We start from the raw sequence: 17129 nt of genomic DNA, 5'->3' as shown, positions 1-17129 counted from the left end.
TCGAAGACCTCGAGCTGTTGCCGGCAGCACTCTGCACGCTCCGCTGCAGCTGCCCGAGTCTCCTGAGTGAACCCCATGAGGTCTTCTCCGGTGGGGTCCCACTCAAACTGTGCCTCCTCTAGCGGGGGCGAGGTCCTCTTTACGGGCTTTGGAACCGGAATCAGGGGCTCGTCTAGGGGTCTCTCTTTCCGGAGTCGGGGATGGTGAAACTCCGGTGGCCATATAAAGGGCTGCTCATCCGGGCACGTATGTTGGGCGAACAGATCTTCTCCCAGATGCGGCACTCTTGGTTTTATGGGCGCGGTGGTGGTGGCGCCCGGGTTGCCCAGGCCTTGCGGCCAGGCCTGGGGCACCTGGAAAGTGAAGGGCACCGTAAGGACGGCGGCGCCCTGGGCTACTTGGCCCTGCGACCAGGCCGGTGGCTCCGCGGAGGTAGGGGGCGCTGTTGGTATTGCGGCGCCCGGGGGTACTAGGCCTTGCGACCAGGCTGGTGGTACTTCCTGCTTGGTCACGCTCGGGGTCGAGGCGTGTGACGTCACAGGGGTCGCGGCTCCCGTTTGAGGCCTAGTCTGCGGCGGTGACGTTGCAGCGACGGGCACGGCAGGGGATACTTCGGGCTCTGTGACGGGGAGCTGGGGCAGGTACGCGGTTTCCCGGTTTGGGGTAGAAACGTCCCCTTTACCTGCCTCCTTTCGTTCGGCTCCCTTCTCGGCGCCGTCTCCGGCCTTCAGTCCTCCTGCGCCATCCTCAGAGGCGGTCTGTCTCCTCGTCTCGGGTGGCGTGCTCCGCTGACGGGTTCTTGTCTGCTGGGCCATCTCACGGCTCCACTCCGCCAACGTCTCTCGCTGCACCCGGGCCATCCTCCGTGCGAGGCCCTCCAGCGCAGTCTGTGCACACTCCCGGTCTCGGGGGAGCTGTGCCAAGACCTCCACTAAGCCTAGTGGGGTCGTTGCTTCTAGCAGGCTCCTGACCAACGGGTCGGTGCTGCTCTGCTCTCCTTCCGTTGTCTCCAGCAGGCTCCTGGCCAGCGGGCCGGTGCTGCTCTGCTCTTCTTCCATCTCCGGGTAAGCTTCTTCTGGACTCTCCTCCAGACGTCTTGTCTCCGGGTGCGCTCTCTCCAGACTGCTCCAGGCGACACCCATCTTTGCTCTCTCCTTCTCAGTCCTCCCACTTCGAGGGCGGTTCCGGGGCCACTTGGTGATTGTCAGCTCCAGGGGCAGTTCTTTCACGCTGACAGACACCTCTAGCATCACAGTCTCTGTTGGTGGGGGCGGTTTCCACTTTTGGCGCCATTTTCGGTCCTGGCCCACGATGGGAGGTGGCCTCTTGCCACCCTCTGGCACGCCCATAATGGCGTCCGCTCTTCCAAGGCGGGAAACCTTTGGAAATGGCGGGAATCGTCTCCCAGTGGCGGGAAACTCTGCAGATGGCGGGAAAAAGCTGTTAATGGCGGACAACCGGCGGGAATCGACCTGTGATGGAGTCCGATGGCGGGGACCCTCCGGAACCGGCAGGAGACTTCTTTTTGAGGTAAACTTGTTCTTTTCTTCAGGCACGCAGTACCCGGGTGTTGCGGGCACGTTATCCTGCCGACTACGCCAAAGCTGACGCGCCCCCTGGGCCATATTCTTTAGGGGAATACCCGGAGCCGGATCAGATGGGGGTTGTAGTCTCCGAGTGGCTGTGACCCGGTCCGTGCCCAGGGTGTCAAACTCAGTGTATGAGGCAGTCCTACAGATGTTACAAAGTTCGTTATGTCGACTACGCCACCCGTTGGATTGCGGTCACTACGGCCGCCGCTGCAGCAGGGTCCGCTGAGGCTGATGGTGTTGGTGCAGCTTTAGATAGTATATCCCCCAACGGGAGGGGTATGGCCTCAGGGGGTCAGGTGCAGAGGATGGGGGTTGTGGTGGTGCAGCGTAGATGATAATTAAAGACAGAGTCGGGTTGTGCAGTTCAGGGTGTTTACTTACTGCAGATATTCCGGTCACTCCGGCCTTGAGTGACCACCCGAGCCGTGCTGCGTCCACCAGGTCCTGGATTCAGCCAACCCCCAAGCAAGTCCGGAGCGTGTCCCTGAGCCCTCCTTCTTGTCCTTTCTTCTGGCCGTCCCCACCAGGGATCCACCTAAGTCCAGCTCCCTCGGGCCTTCTGTTGGGCGACCCTTGGCCTTGGGTTCCCTGACCCTACACGTGGTTTGTCTTCAGGGTGGATGTGGTGGGTGGCCGTGGCAGATCCTGCCCACGGCCTCCGGTCTCTGGCTGAGGTGTGCTTTAGCCCCCACCAGTTTGGGATCCGGTACCCTTTTGCCAACTCTTCACCCCAGGTTCGTATATGGGTTCTCAGAGTTCCTTTTTGTTTCCCCCTCTGGGTCTCTCTTTCTCTCTTCTCTGACTCTCTCTGGGGCTGCTCTGCTCCTCTCCCCCTGGCTTCTCACAGACTGACCCTGATCTTAGATGGTGCCCACCTTAAATACTCCCTCTATGTGTGAGCTCAGGTGACCAGCACCCAATGAGCTCCTATCTTTACCCAGGCTGCTCCCCCTATCTGCCCCTACACTACTGGGATGTACCACCCCCCTCCCACTCCAGCCAGGAACAGACTCGATCGTACCTGCACATTTCTAAGTGGGAGTACCGTTGGTCTGCTCCTCGGAAATGGGATGTGTGTAGTGCATGCAGCTTACTGAGCTCAGCTCCACACTCCATCCTTACCCGGGAGTGGAATATCACACCTCTGGGTTGAGGTGCAATACCCCTGTAGCAGCCGAATCCTCAGGGTGCTACATCATGGCCGGCGGCCGCGACCAATCAGCGAACCGTGTTAGTGAAGGACGGAGAGCCTGTTTAAATTTGGAGCCAATATCGCTGATTGGTTGTGGCCAGCGGCCGCGACCAATCAGCGAACCGTGTTAGTGAGGGACGGAGAGCCTGTTTAAATTTGGCGCCAATCAGCACAGCGGTGTTTAAATTTGGCGCCAATATCACTGATTGGTCGTGGCCGGTGGCCGCGACCAATCAGCATAGCGGTATTTAAATTTGGCGCCAATATCGGCCGGCGGCCACGACCAATCAGCAATATTGGCGCCAAATTTAAAAACGCTGTGCTGATTGGCGCAGAGTGGTGTTTAGACTTGGCGCCAATATAGCTGATAGCTCGCGGCCGTCGGCAGCAACCAATCAGCGTCGTATTAGTGTGGGCCCGGGAGCGGCGCTGCTTGTGCCGGTACTTCCGCTGCGAGCAGCTGGGAGATGAACGGCTGCTCGCAGCAGAAGCATCCCGACCGGCGGCGCCGCCGCTCCCGGGTCCTCTCTTCACACTTACCGTCGGGAGATCAGCGGTCCTAGCCGCTGATCTCCCGACGGTAGCCGCATGGAGGTCAGCGGCGCCGCCGGTCGGGGTAGTTCTGCTGCAATCAGCCAGGAGATGACCGGCTGGCGCCGGTCATCTCCCGGCTGCATCGCCGCTGACCTCCGTGGGGCAGATGAGCCGCTAACGGCCGCCATTTTTTTTCTGAAATCCCGCGTCGCTGATTGGCCGCGGCCGGACCAATCAGTGACGCGGGATTTACTGGACAGACAGACAGACAGACGGGATAAGACAATTATATATATTAGATATGTTAAATGAATATTAGTCACTGCTTACCATAACATGAATTCACATAATTATGCTATTGAATACATATAACAGTAATCTGATATTGATATTATTATTACTACTATTATTATTATTATTAATATTATGGACATTAAATGATATTGCCAAGGAAGAAGAAAAGAAAAATGATCCTGTTATCCTAATGATGAACCTACAGTATCTATTGTGAGGATTTCAGTTGATGTCTGTCATCCTCAAAAAGGGGGAATTGTTAAATATTAATTATGGATATTCATTTTATTCTTAATTCTGAGTTCTGTACCATACATAAGATTGCATCAGCCATCGTTTCTAGATGACATGCGCTATTTGTGTGAGTATTTTTAGTTCACTACCATATGCGGAATAACAGGTGCAATAAAAGCCCATGTTAGAGACAGGGGGCTCTCTTGCCATTCCACAGGACACAGGATGAGGGTCTGTGTGTAAACCAGCTACTGATGTAGGCCCAAGGAAACACGTTCTTTACCCGGACACATGGTGTCATCCGGACACACTTGCTGGACACAGACAGACGCAATCTACCATCCAAGATCCCAGGGAATGATGGGTGAATCACAACAATTAAGCTAATTATGGACAAATGGACAATCACTTTGCAACTAATTATTGTATGTACCTTCTGCAATAATTATTTTTAATGGACAACCCGAGAATAAATAGATACATTTTTTCATAAGAATATCTTGATGTTCATACTTTGAGAAGTCCTCGATAGAGAGAAAATACAGAAAGAAGTATTTTTTTACACAAATGAATCTATATAATATATATTTCACTTTTTGTATTGAAGAACTGAAATAAACTTTTTGATGATATTCTAATTTAGTGATATGCACTGCACATTACTGTGATCTTCCGGTTCTCATCTCCGCCATACAACTAATGCCATTCCATTTGGTGAATTTAATCGAGCCCGACGTGCATGCTTTTCACATAGTTCATTTGTTCAAGAGCGCCATACCATCAAGCAGAGACTCGCTGATAGAGGCTATGGTGCCTCCCTTATTAAACGGGCTTTCAACACAATCTCTGCAAAACCCATAAATGTCTCCAATCCTGATGGCGATTCCATTCTGACATTCACCACAGCATCTAGCCCACAATTCACAGATATTAAAGATATAGTTTTAAAATATTTACCTGTCACCAATCAAGATTGTCCGGCCGGTCATTTCTAAGGGCCGTAGACGTGTTCCAAAGAAAGGGTTAACACTGGGAAATATTCTTTCCTTTAGCTTGTTGAGACGACCGACAAACAATAACTGGTCAGCAACCACTGGAGGCCATAAATGTGGTGGCTCTAGGTGTAATGTCGCTGTTATGCCCAGGACAGAACCTAGTCTTCTGCTATTACACCCAGTGTCCAGCATAATATTACCAGCTTTATCAATTCTGACACAATATTTGTCGCGTACGGCATTCATTGTAAATGTTGTCACGTCCAGTATATCGAATGCACCATCCGAAAACTAAAGAAAAGAATAGCGGAGCATATGGCAAATATCAATAGTTCTAAGAGCACATACTCCAGGGCATTTTGTGTCCATACATAATAATGATCTCACACATCTTTCTTTCTTTGGTCTTGAGAAAGTTAATTATCTGGCGGTGGAAACAGACAAACACCTTAATATGCGGGAAGCCTTCTGGATCTTACGGTTAAATACTAAATATCCTTCGGGTAATGAATTTCCGCAATGACCTGTGTTACATCTATTGATGAAATTCATACTGGTTTATTCCCAGCAGACCATCTATATGGCCATAATCCAGGTTTTCTGAACTTATTTTGTGTTTTTCCAGTTATTATTTGCCGGTGTACTTATTTGCCTTTCTGTATATTGCTCCATCATTGCTGATTCATCTTCGCGACCAATCAGCGATTTGGGCGCCAAGTTTAAATATCGGCCGCGACCAATCACCGATCTTGGCTCCACATTTAAACACCGCTGTGCTGATTGGTCGCGGACGCTATTTAAATGTGGCGCCAAAATCGGTGATTGGTCGCGCCCAGCGTCGGCGACCAATCAGCACAGCGGTGTTTAAATGTGGAGCCAAGATCGGTGATTGGTCGCGGCCGATATTTAAATTTGGCGCCGAAATCGGTGATTGGTCGCGGGCAGCGCCAGCGACCAATCAGCGATTTTTAACACAAATGTCCGGACCTTAGTAACACCATGCGGATACTGTGGGGACATCAGCGGCTAGGGTGACAAGGAAGGACCGGGGAGCGGCGCTGCGGGTCGGGATACTTCTGCTGCGAGCAGTCGCTCATGTCCCGGGTTCTCGCAGTGGAAGTAGCGGTACAGGCAGCGGCGCTCCCCGGTCCTCACTAATACGATTCCGCTCCCCGCTCCTCACCAATACGATTCGCTGATTGGTCGTGCTCTCCGCATGCGACCAATCAGTGATCTTGGCGCTAAAGTTAAACACCGCTCTGCTGATTGGTCGCGGCCGCTGCCCGCGACCAATCACCGATTTGGGTGCCACATTTAAATAGCGGCCGCAACCAATCACCAATTTTGACGCCACATTTAAACACTGCTGTGCTAATTGGTCGCGGACGCCAGCCGCGACCAATCAGCGAGCTTGGCGCCAAATTTAAACAACGCTCTGCTGATTGGTCGCGTACGCCAGACGCGTCCAATCTGCGAGATTGGCGGCAAATTTAAACAACGCTCTGCTGATTGGTCGCGGTGGCCGGCTGCGACCAATCAGCGAGATGGGCGGCAAATTTAAATGCCGCTGTGCTCATTGGTCGCGGTGGCCGGCCGCGACCAGTCAGCGAGATGGGCGGCAAATTTAAACGCCGCTCTGCTGATTGGTCGCGGCCGGTCACCGTGACCAATCAGCGAGATGGGCGGCAAATTTAAACGCCGCTCTGCTGATTGGTCGCGGTGGCCGGCCGCGACCAATCAGCGAGAAAGGCGGCAAATTTAAACACCGCTCTGCTGATTGGTCGCGGCCGCTGGCCGACCACGACCAGTCAGCGAGATTGGCGCCAAATGTAAACACCGCTGTGCTGATTGGTCACGCCCGCCAGCGACCGCTACCAATCAGCGATTTTGGCGCCAAATTTAAACAACGCTCTGCTGATTGGCCGATTTTATCGCCAAATTTAAACAAGCTCTCCGGTCCTCACTAACACAGTTCGCTGATTGGTCGCGGCCGCCACCCGTGACCAATCACCGATATTGCCGCCAAATTTAAACACCGTTTTGCTGATTGCGCCCGGTCGGCCGCATACATTTTCTAGAATACCCGATGCGTTACAATCGGGCCACCATCTAGTGATATATAATTACATGTTGATAAAAATAATGGGCATAATAAGTCAGACAACTATCTGGACCAGGGCTCTTTCCTAGCTTTAATTCTCTAACTACTGAGGTGACCTCCTCTAAGGTTAAAGTCTTTTTCCTAATCCGTTAATGTTTCCACAGGTTCTACATGCAATTTGTTCAGTTGTAAATATGATTTGATTTGGTCTTGGAGTGAATGTGTGGGAAGACCGCTGAAGTATCCTGCTATGTTATATAGAGATTAATAATAATAGTTAAAACCCGAAAATATGTCTTTGGTATTATGGACCTTCTTCCCCTTGGTGTTTTTTATGAATGGAATAAAGGTATGTGGGTTACATGGATGTAAGGTTTTAGCCAATAATTTGCCACTTTTGTTAACCAGTTGATAGAAACGACTTCTGACTCGCTCTCTCAAGCAATGTGTTTTCTGATCTAAGATAGTGAGTAGTTTTTGTCTGGTTGCGGAGAGTTATTATTATTATTATTATTTATTATTATAGCGCCATTTATTCCATGGCGCTTTACATGTGATAGGGATATACATAACAAAAGCATTTACATAATCTTAACCAATCGAGTCAGCGACTGGTACAGGAGGAGCGAGGACCCTGTCCGCGAGGGCTTACATTCTAGAAGGGATGGGTGAGGATACATTAGGTGAGGGTAGAGCTGGTCGTGCAGCGGTGGTTACTGCAGGTTGTAGGCTTGTCGGAAGAGGTGGGTCTTCAGGTTCCTTTTGAAGGTTTCCACGGTCGGCGAGAGTCTGATGTGTTGGGGTAGAGAGTTCCAGAGTAGGGGGGATGCACGGGAGAAATCTTGTATACGATTGTGGGAGGAGGAGATAAGAGGGGAGTAGAGAAGGAGATCTTGTGAGGATCGGAGGTTGCGTGCAGGTAGGTAACGGGAGACTAGGTCACAGATTTATGGGGGAGACAGGTTGTGGATGGCTTTGTATGCCATGGTTAGAGTTTTGAACTGAATTCTCTTGGCAATGGGGAGCCAGTGAAGAGATTGACAGAGAGGAGAGGCCGGGGAATAGCGGGGGGACAGGTGGATTAGTCGAGCAGCAGAGTTTAGGATAGATTGGAGGGGTGCAAGAGTGTTGGAAGGGAGGCCACGGAGCAGGAGGTTGCAGTAGTCGAGGCGGGATATGATGAGGGCATGCACTAGTGTTTTTGCATTGTCTTTGCTGAGGAATGCACGGATCCGGGAGATGTTTTTGAGTTGGAGTCGGCAGGAAGTGGAAAGGGCTTGGATATGTGGCTTGAAGGAGAGATCAGAGTCCAGGGTTACTCCAAGGCAGCGAGCTTGTGGGACTGGGGAGAGTGAACAGCCATTGACGTTGATGGCTAGGTCAGATGGGGGATGTGAATGAGAGGGTGGAAAGATGATGAACTCTGCTTTATCCATGTTGAGTTTTAGAAATCTGTCAGAGAAGAAGGATGAGATGGCGGACAGACATTGTGGGATTTTGGTTAGTAGGGAGGAGATATCGGGTCCAGAGAGGTAGATCTGTGTGTCATCAGCATAGAGGTGATACTGAAAACTGTGAGACTCTATGAGCTGTCCCAGGCCAAAGGTGTAGATGGAGAAGAGCAGAGGTCCTAGAACTGAACCTTGGGGGACACCGACAGATAGGGGGCAAGATGAGGAGGTGGTGCATGAGTGGGAGACGCTGAATGTCCTGTCTGTTAAGTATGAGGAGATCCAAGATAGAGCCAAGTCCGTGATGCCAAGAGATGAGAGAATCTGGAGTAGGAGGGAATGGTCCACTGTGTCAAAGGCAGATGACAGGTCCAGAAGGAGGAGGATGGAGTAGTGTCGCTTGGATATGGCATTTAGTAGGTCGTTGGTGACTTTGGTCAGGGCAGTTTCAGTCGAGTGATGCGGTCGGAAGCCAGATTGCAGGCGGTGGAAGAGGGAACAGGAGGAGAGGTGTGAGGACAGCTCAAGGTGGACATGTTGTTCTAGTAGTTTTGAGGCAAAGGGGAGGAGTGATATGGGGCGGTAGCTAGTCAGAGAGGAAGGGTCAAGGGAGGGCTTTTTGAGGATGGGTGTGATTGCGGCATGTTTGAAACATGAGGGGAAGACACCGGTTGTTAGTGACAAATTGAAGAGGTGGGTTAGGGTTGGGATGAAGACTGTGGTAAGGTTAGTGATGAGGTGGGATGGGATTGGGTCAAGTTCACAGGTGGTGAGGTGTGATTTGGAGAGTAAAGAGGAGACTTGACCTTCTGTAATGGTGGAGAAGTGGGGTTTGGAGGAGGAGGGTTGAGTAGATATGAGGAGGGGTTGTGTGGACTTTAGGCAAAAGTTTTGTCTGATGGTGTCAATCTTCTGTTTGAAGAATGAGGCAAAGTCGTCGGCTGAGATGAGAGAAGAGGGAGGAGTTGCTGGGGGATGAAGGAGAGAGTTGAAAGTGTTAAATAGCTGTTTAGGGTTGTGAGATAGGGAGGATATGAGAGATGAGAAGTAGGTTTGTTTTGCTGTAGTGAGTGCGGACTTGAAATTAGTGAGGGATTGCTTGAATGCGATGAAGTGCTCGATGGAGTGAGACCTTTTCCATCTCTGCTCCGCAACCCTGGAGGCCCGGCGCAGTTCTTTAGTAAGTTTAGTGTGCCAGGGTTGCCTGTTGAATGTGCGAGATGTGGTGTGTGTGAGAGGGGCGATCGAGTCTAGAGCTGCAGCTATTGTGGTGTTATATGAAGCAGCAGCAACGTCTGCATCGTGTAAGGAATTTATGTCTGTAAGAGGGAGGAGGGATTCAGAGAGTGAGTGTAGGTCAAGGTGTTTGAGATTTCTGCGAGGGTGTGTAAGTTTGTGGAGTGGGGATTGTGCACCTGGAGAGGAGAGGGTAGAGAATGTGAGGAGGTTATGGTCAGAGAGAGGGAGTGGTGAGTTAGAGAGGTTAGATAGGGAACAGAGGCGGGTGAAGATGAGGTCCAGTGTGTGGCCATCTTTGTGGGTGGGTGTGGAAGACCATTGAGTGAGTCCGAAGGAGGAAGTGAGAGATAGGAACTTAGAGACAGGCGAGTGGGAAGTGTTAATGGGGATGTTGAAGTCACCCATTATGATAGTGGGGATGTCAGTGGAGAGGAAGTGAAGCAGCCAGGTGGTGAAGTGGTCTAAGAAGGTGGTGGCTTGCCCTGGGGGTCGGTAAACGACGGCCAGTTGGAGGTTGGAGGGGGAATAGATGCGCACACAGTGCACCTCAAAAGAGGGGAGTGTAATGGAGGGTGGCAGTGGGATTTGGGTGAAAGCGCAGTGTTCTGATAGGAGAAAACCTACGCCTCCGCCATGTTTGCCGTTGGGGCGGGGGGTGTGGGAAAGGTGGAATCCGCCATATGAAAGTGCTAGAGTTGTGCTAATGGGAGTGGTGACAGGTCTTGTTTATGTTGCGTCTCAAGTTTGAGGATCTGCAAATAGAGGCTGACTATTTCAGCAGTGCGTTCTTTTTTTAAGGTGTGTACCCTGTGATGTGAATACCCCTCTCAGAACGCTTTTCAGAGCTTCCCATTTAATTGAAGGAGATGTAGAGTCCACATGATCCGCCATGAAGTTTTCAATAGTTTTGCATCAGACTCTATGCAGACGTGTCCCATTGCCATTGATCTGTTATACATCCAGCTCCTGGATATCATGGATTTGTACATTCCATCTAATCTGATTCACCATTGCAATGCTCCACAGTAATCTCACCAGTGTTTTGTACTGTTCCTGTCTGTTTTACAATGATGCATCTATTTGCCTCCTGTTGATATGACTGATAACTAGTGATGGGCAAGCAGTAAAATGTTCGGGTGCTCGTTGCTCGGGTTTGTTTTGCCAAGTATTTAAAGGGCTCGGGTACGGCTTTAGAGAAAGCGATTAATTTTTATTATAGTTAAATGATTACAGAAAATAGGAAATAGTGTGATATTGCGTACACTTTTGCATAATATAAATCACAAAGGTAAAGTATTTACACAGGAAGAAATAACTTCACCAGGAACCGTACACATCATCTGTCCGGGAAACATCAGCTGTGAGAAGCAAACAGCGAAGACAGAGAAAAGTCCTGGGATATCCACACTGTGGACCCACATGGGCATCCCCTCCAGTCCACAGGTTAACAGACTTCTGTCTTAGCTGAAGTGTTTCCCAACTGATATATTGTTTAGAAACAAATGCTTGTGCAGTCAAGTGTTACGCAAACTCTAACAAATACTATTTGTCCAATATAGTATCTCTCTTCTGAGTGGCCGACTCTTCAGATGACAATCTACACCGAACAAATACGTCACTGGATGAATCATATCAAAAACTCCTGCTACCGAATGTTTTACCATACTATAAACATATCATTTCTCACCAAACATGGATTCCGAAACTATCCAGTAATTGGGTGATAATATAAACATGCACTTTCCCACTAAACATTGCTACTTTCCCACTAAATGTTGATCCAGGTGCTGGGGAAACTACAGAAAATGCAAAGCTAGTATAAACTAAGCTATTACTGTCTAATATAACTGTTACTGTGAATTATCTTAAAGGGTTCTTTAAAGACAGGCTACCAATATGGATTCCTGATGGCCATTAACATCTTAGCACTACAATCCACCCTTGGCCATCTGGAAGCCATAAATCATTTATATACAATACTATATCGCAAGGGAATAGCTTCAGCAGATGAACGACACATCGCTATAAGAGAAGGAATACATTGTATACAACAGCATAAGGCAATACAGATTATAGCAAAAATTATTCCTAAAATATAGCGTAAATAACCAAAATCAGCCAACCAAGAAAATAACCAATCCCACCATTTACCATTACTCTGTGTGATGTGATCAATGTCATCATGTAACTAATCTATCTGAATCCTGACTATGATGTGACAAGTTAAAACGACACATACCTTCAAACTCCTGACATCCATGGTGGTGAATTAATAACAAATAATCTATAGTCGATCTATTCTGTAAAATAGCTTTTCGGTAACTTTGTATATCTAATAATATATCTTTGAAGGCTCTACTGGTAGTGTTTATTGATCTAGCTACAAGACAAGATAATCTCCCTACAGTCATAGAAGCATATGGGGCTATGGCAGGACATCCTACAATCGTAAGGGATAACCCTAGAATTTCTGATTCAGTTAAAAGGTTTACATTATACTTACAATCTTCAGCTAAACGGGAAAATCCCCTTTTTGGACGTTTAGCTTTATGGGATGGAAACAAAGGATACATCATTAGGGCTAATCTAGAGATAACACATGGCCCACCTGGAATATAATTAAAAGTGGTCTTCCCATAAGAAAACATCCACCCCTTGGGCAATCGTACATGTTGTATACGTGAGGGAGAGATTACTGCTTTGTTACACTTTATGTTTTTTCCCTCCCTCATTCTCTTGCAATTTTTATCTGAACGTGAACCGCACATGATATTATCTTCATTTTGCCTTTTGTTACCTTCTATTTTATTTGCTGACATTTACTTATGGTATTTTGATTACAAGTCATTTGATAACATAACTCAGCAGATGCCATATCTTGAGTCTTTATAGTTATCATGTCTTCAGTAAGAGAGTCCTCTCCAGTACAGTTTATACATGTATAATATGGGTTGTATGTATAATTCTGGATCACATCTCCTTCTTCAATCTCCTCATCTTGGACAAACCCCCCTATCAATTGTGTCCACAGTTGTAAGGGGGTTGGTATAGCTCCCATACAAGTGTCTAGTATATTGGCAGCGGTAGTAGTTTTTGTCATACAAAAAATGGCTCATGTTCATCAATTGTGTCAAGTAACTCCGTAGGTTCTGATTAATTTTCCACAATGCCACATTTTCTTTGACTGGCACTTCTTCTCTTTGTTGATACAATGGTTTGGTAGTGACAGAGACCAAAAGGACCATGCCTGTAACGCCGATCAGCCTCCATCTCCAAATTTGAATTGGACACTAAAAAGAAAGAACAGATTTGGTATCCTCTGAGATAACACCTGTCTGCTGGAACATGTTCCCATTTCTCCTGTTCTTGTTTCATCACTATTAACGCATTGTATGCCCCTCTAGCAATCACCTCTGAAGGCTCTGGGGGACCTTTATCCTCAGCTTGATTTACCCAAATTTTTGCACCATCATTTAAAGAATGTGTGGAACCAAAAGATTAATCTCCTCTGACAGTTATTACTGTAGGACTGTTCCCTTGATCACATCTAACCTGAGGGGCACCACTCTGGTTTGTGCCCACTGATAAGTAGCTTACTCTCCAAGATGTCCACATTTCGGGTGTCCCCATTGAGCCAATCCAAGTAGCTTCTCAGCTGAGTCCGGCTCCTCACTGGCATCAGCAACTGATATTTTGGGATGTTCATCCGCTATTGAATTGAAGAGTCTTTCCAGGTTATCTGAAGCACAATCAGCGTCAACGTGAAATAACGTTTAATTATTTGCACAATTGCCCAAATATCTTTATGCCACATTTGTTTCCCCCACACATCTTTGCCGTATATTTTACAATTATTCTGAGCCCAAGTTGGTAACCAGGTAGTCAACCCATTCGCCACAGACCATGAATCTGTATACAAATAACATTCACTCAGTGACTCCTGTCTCAAGACCCTGTAGATTGCATAAAGTTCTGCATATTGGCTAGTCTTTCCCTCACCAGTGGTAACTAGCATCCTGTTGCTGGCTGATACCCCTCCACTTTCCACACTCGATTATTACCCTGATATCTGGCAGACCCATCAGTAAACCAAGCATGTTTTCGCTGTTTGTTCAGGACTCAATAGTTCAAAAGGAACCCCCCATGTTACCGGGGATTCCTTATGTGACCTTTGTAATTCTTGCTGCCTAAGTCCTATAGAAACTTTAGCTATTTTCTCATGCAATGATGTAACCCCGCTCACTCCTGGTTTTGTCCGGTCCTGAATATACCATTTCCATTTTATTACTGATAATTCCTGGGCATGCCGTATGTGATGGGTTTTTAGAGTACTGCGTATCCACTGCATGATTGGGATCTCTGGTCTGATTGTTACCTCATATCCTATTGTTAATTGCTTTGTATCAATTAATGCCCAGTAACATGCCAATAGTTGACATTAAAAGGAAGTATAACGCTGAGCTGCTTCAGGTCATTTTCTATTCAAAAACCCTAAGGGTACTTTGTTCCTTCCCTGTTTTTGCCACAAACTCCAATTAGCATATTGTTCCTGTACTGACACATATAGTTCCACGGGTTCATCTTCCAACACCGGCCACAAATCCACTTCCTTTTGCACTGCTTCTTTTGCTCGTTCAAACGCCATTTGTTGCTCCTCACCCCATTCAAAGGGATACTTTTTCCTAGTTACCTTGTAAAGAGGTGTGAGTATTTGGCCAAGGTGTGGAATGTGCTGTCTCCAAAACCCAAAAAGTCCAATGAACTTTTGTGTTTGGACTTTGTCTCTAGGAACAGCAAAGTCAAGAATCTTCTGCCTAGCCTTTGGTGTCATTTCTCTGTGTCCTTTGTTCCATTAGATACAAAGGAACTTCACTGTTTGTGCAGATTCCTGCACTTTATTGAGATTGATTTCCCATCCTTTACTCCTCATATGTTCAATCAGTGCGTTTAGCTGCTGGGCCACTTCCTCCTCTGTTTCTCCCTATACCATAGTATCATCAATGTAATGAGATATACACCTCGTACACACGCAGCTCAGCTCCGTACACCTCGTACACACGCGGCTCAGCTCCGTACACCTCGTACACACACGGCTCTGCTCCATACACCTCGTACACACGCGGCTCCGCTCCGTACACCTTGTACACACGCGGCTCAGCTCCGTACACCTCGTACACACGCGGCTCTGCTCCGTACACCTCGTACACATGCGGCTCTGCTCCGTACACCTCCTACACACGCGGCTCTGCTCCGTACACCTCCTACACACGCGGCTCCGCTCCGTACACCTCCTACACACGCGGCTCCGCTCCGTACACCTCGTACACACGCGGCTCTGCTCCGTACACATCGTACACGCGCGGCTCCGCTCCGTACACCTCCTACACACGCGGCTCTGCTCCGTACACCTCCTACACACGCGGCTCCGCTCCGTACACCTCCTACACACGCGGCTCTGCTCCGTACACCTCCTACACACGCGGCTCCGCTCCGTACACCTCCTACACACGCGGCTCCGCTCCGTACACCTCGTACACACGCGGCTCTGCTCCGTACACATCGTACACGCGCGGCTCCGCTCCGTACACCTCCTACACACGCGGCTCCGCTCCGTACACTTCGTACACACGCGGCTCTGCTCCGTACACATCGTACACGCGCGGCTCTGCTCCGTACACCTCGTACACACGCAGCTCTGCTCCGTACACCTCGTACACGCGCGGCTCCGCTCCGTACACCTCGTACACACGCGGCTCTGCTACATCCACACTGTAAACCCCTCCTGATCCCACACATAAACTTCAGCTCATCCAGCACCATGACAACCAGCACAGCAGAGTCCTGCATCCACTGAGGCCCCTGATCATGTGACCCCTGACTCCTCCCCTCCTGTGACCTCATCACAGCTCCTGTGTGCACACAACAGCCATATATGTGGTGGCGGCTCTGCAGGTGGAGGTATGTGGAGACCCCCATTACTGGCTCATTAATATGAGATATATTTTGCACAGGGGATATCGCAGCCAATTCCCACAAGAATAATCCTGGAAACACAGAATTAGAGATGATTATTTCTCTGCAGTTTCTTTAGGACATAATACTTTCCATTGCCTTTTGTTGGGTCGTTATCGGAGCTCCTATTTCTATAGTGAGCCTATGTGGTGACATCCAGGAGACTCCAATGGGCACATTACGGCTCGTTCACTATCCATGACTGAATCAATGGACATGTATGTGGTCCCTGGACCGGGCGTCTCTTCTGTATTTGTAGATTTATGGAGCTGACACTATCGTTTTTAGGCCCTAGGATTTGCGCGTTCACAAAGTCACTGATAGTTGATAAAATTGCTACAAATATCAGGGAAAACTCGGTCAATAATCTCCAGTACTGAGGATGCCATTTTACAAAAGTCTTCCGGGAAGGAAATGAAGCCGGTAGTGGAATTTATAGGGAACCTGTCATTTCTGAGACCTAGTAGGTGGGGTGTAAATTTGTCCGCAGTTGTATTTCCCATCAAGTGAACCTGCTTATTAGTAGCTTCTGAGTAAATCTCCATCCTGAAAAGGGTCTCCTTGCCATGGTGGGATCGCTGTTATGCTTTTTTGATCGAAAACCATGTTTAATAAGAACCCTATGTTATTTAAATGCACTTTTGCTTTTTTACTTATTTCGTTACAGCAGGGTTTATGATCATTTTGTTTCTCGTAGGTTTTGCATATGTCTCCGCTCTCTATAGATGAGAAGATTTTAAACAGACATTCAGCTCATCTATTGGTGTTACTCCCTTAAGAACAGGTAACGTTTGGCAGAAGTCACCTGTAAAAAGTACAATTCCCCGCATTAAGCGATTGGATCCCTGCAGCTCTTTCATGGTGCGTTCGAGGGCCTCGACAGCTTTCTTGTGCGCCATGGTAGATTCATCACAGACAATTAATTTGCAAGTCTGTAATTCTTTAGCTTTCCCTGAGCCCTTAGTTATATTACACATGGGAGTTTCAGAGAGCGCTAGATTCAAGGGCAATCCTAGTGCTGAATGAGCTGTACACCCTCCATCTAAAAGAGTGGCCGCAATCCCAGAAGAGGCAATGGCCAGCGCAATATTATTGTTTGAGCGAATTTCTATGAGCAGCAAATTAATTACGAATGTTTTACCGCTACCTCCTGGTGCATCAAGGAAAAACAGTCTCCCATTAACAATTGAAATCTGACCCGTAATTGCCAAATACGCCGATCTTTGGTAATCAACCAAAAGAGGCTTATTTAATGTGACAAATTCTTTCAACCTTTCCAAATCATATCTTTTATTTCGCAGAATATCTCAGCCCCTAACATCAAAGGCTGGTCGAACTGGTGCTAGTAAACCTAATTCTATTAGAGTTTTACTATTGATACATATGCACCTTTATTCTAGCGTCAAGAGGAATATGTTGGCAGTGAAATTAAAGTCTAAGTCTGGATTAACTCTCCTGTGCACTCTAAGAATATCTTCGCTAAGC

The 17129-nt window shown here is 48.2% G+C and overlaps 2 protein-coding genes across 2 annotated transcripts in view; one reads left to right on the top strand and one right to left on the bottom strand.

The window, feature by feature from the left end:
* LOC141171872 (uncharacterized) overlaps positions 1 to 17129 on the bottom strand; it is a 400751-nt gene that overhangs the window by 127401 nt on the left and 256221 nt on the right. The gene's annotated exons all lie outside the window — the stretch shown is intronic.
* LOC141171880 (uncharacterized) overlaps positions 15498 to 17129 on the top strand; it is a 40074-nt gene continuing 38442 nt past the window's right edge. The window contains exon 1 of the mRNA XM_073655518.1: positions 15498 to 15590. The gene's annotated coding sequence lies outside the window, so the exon portion shown is untranslated. The remainder of the gene's footprint in view (positions 15591 to 17129) is intronic.

The sequence above is a fragment of the Phyllobates terribilis genome, unplaced genomic scaffold (genome assembly GCF_046119375.1).
Source record: "Phyllobates terribilis strain yellow unplaced genomic scaffold, ASM4611937v1 Scaffold_12__6_contigs__length_324123572, whole genome shotgun sequence".
NCBI classification, from domain to species: Eukaryota; Metazoa; Chordata; class Amphibia; order Anura; family Dendrobatidae; genus Phyllobates; species Phyllobates terribilis.
This window is presented reverse-complemented; position numbering and strand designations above follow the sequence as displayed.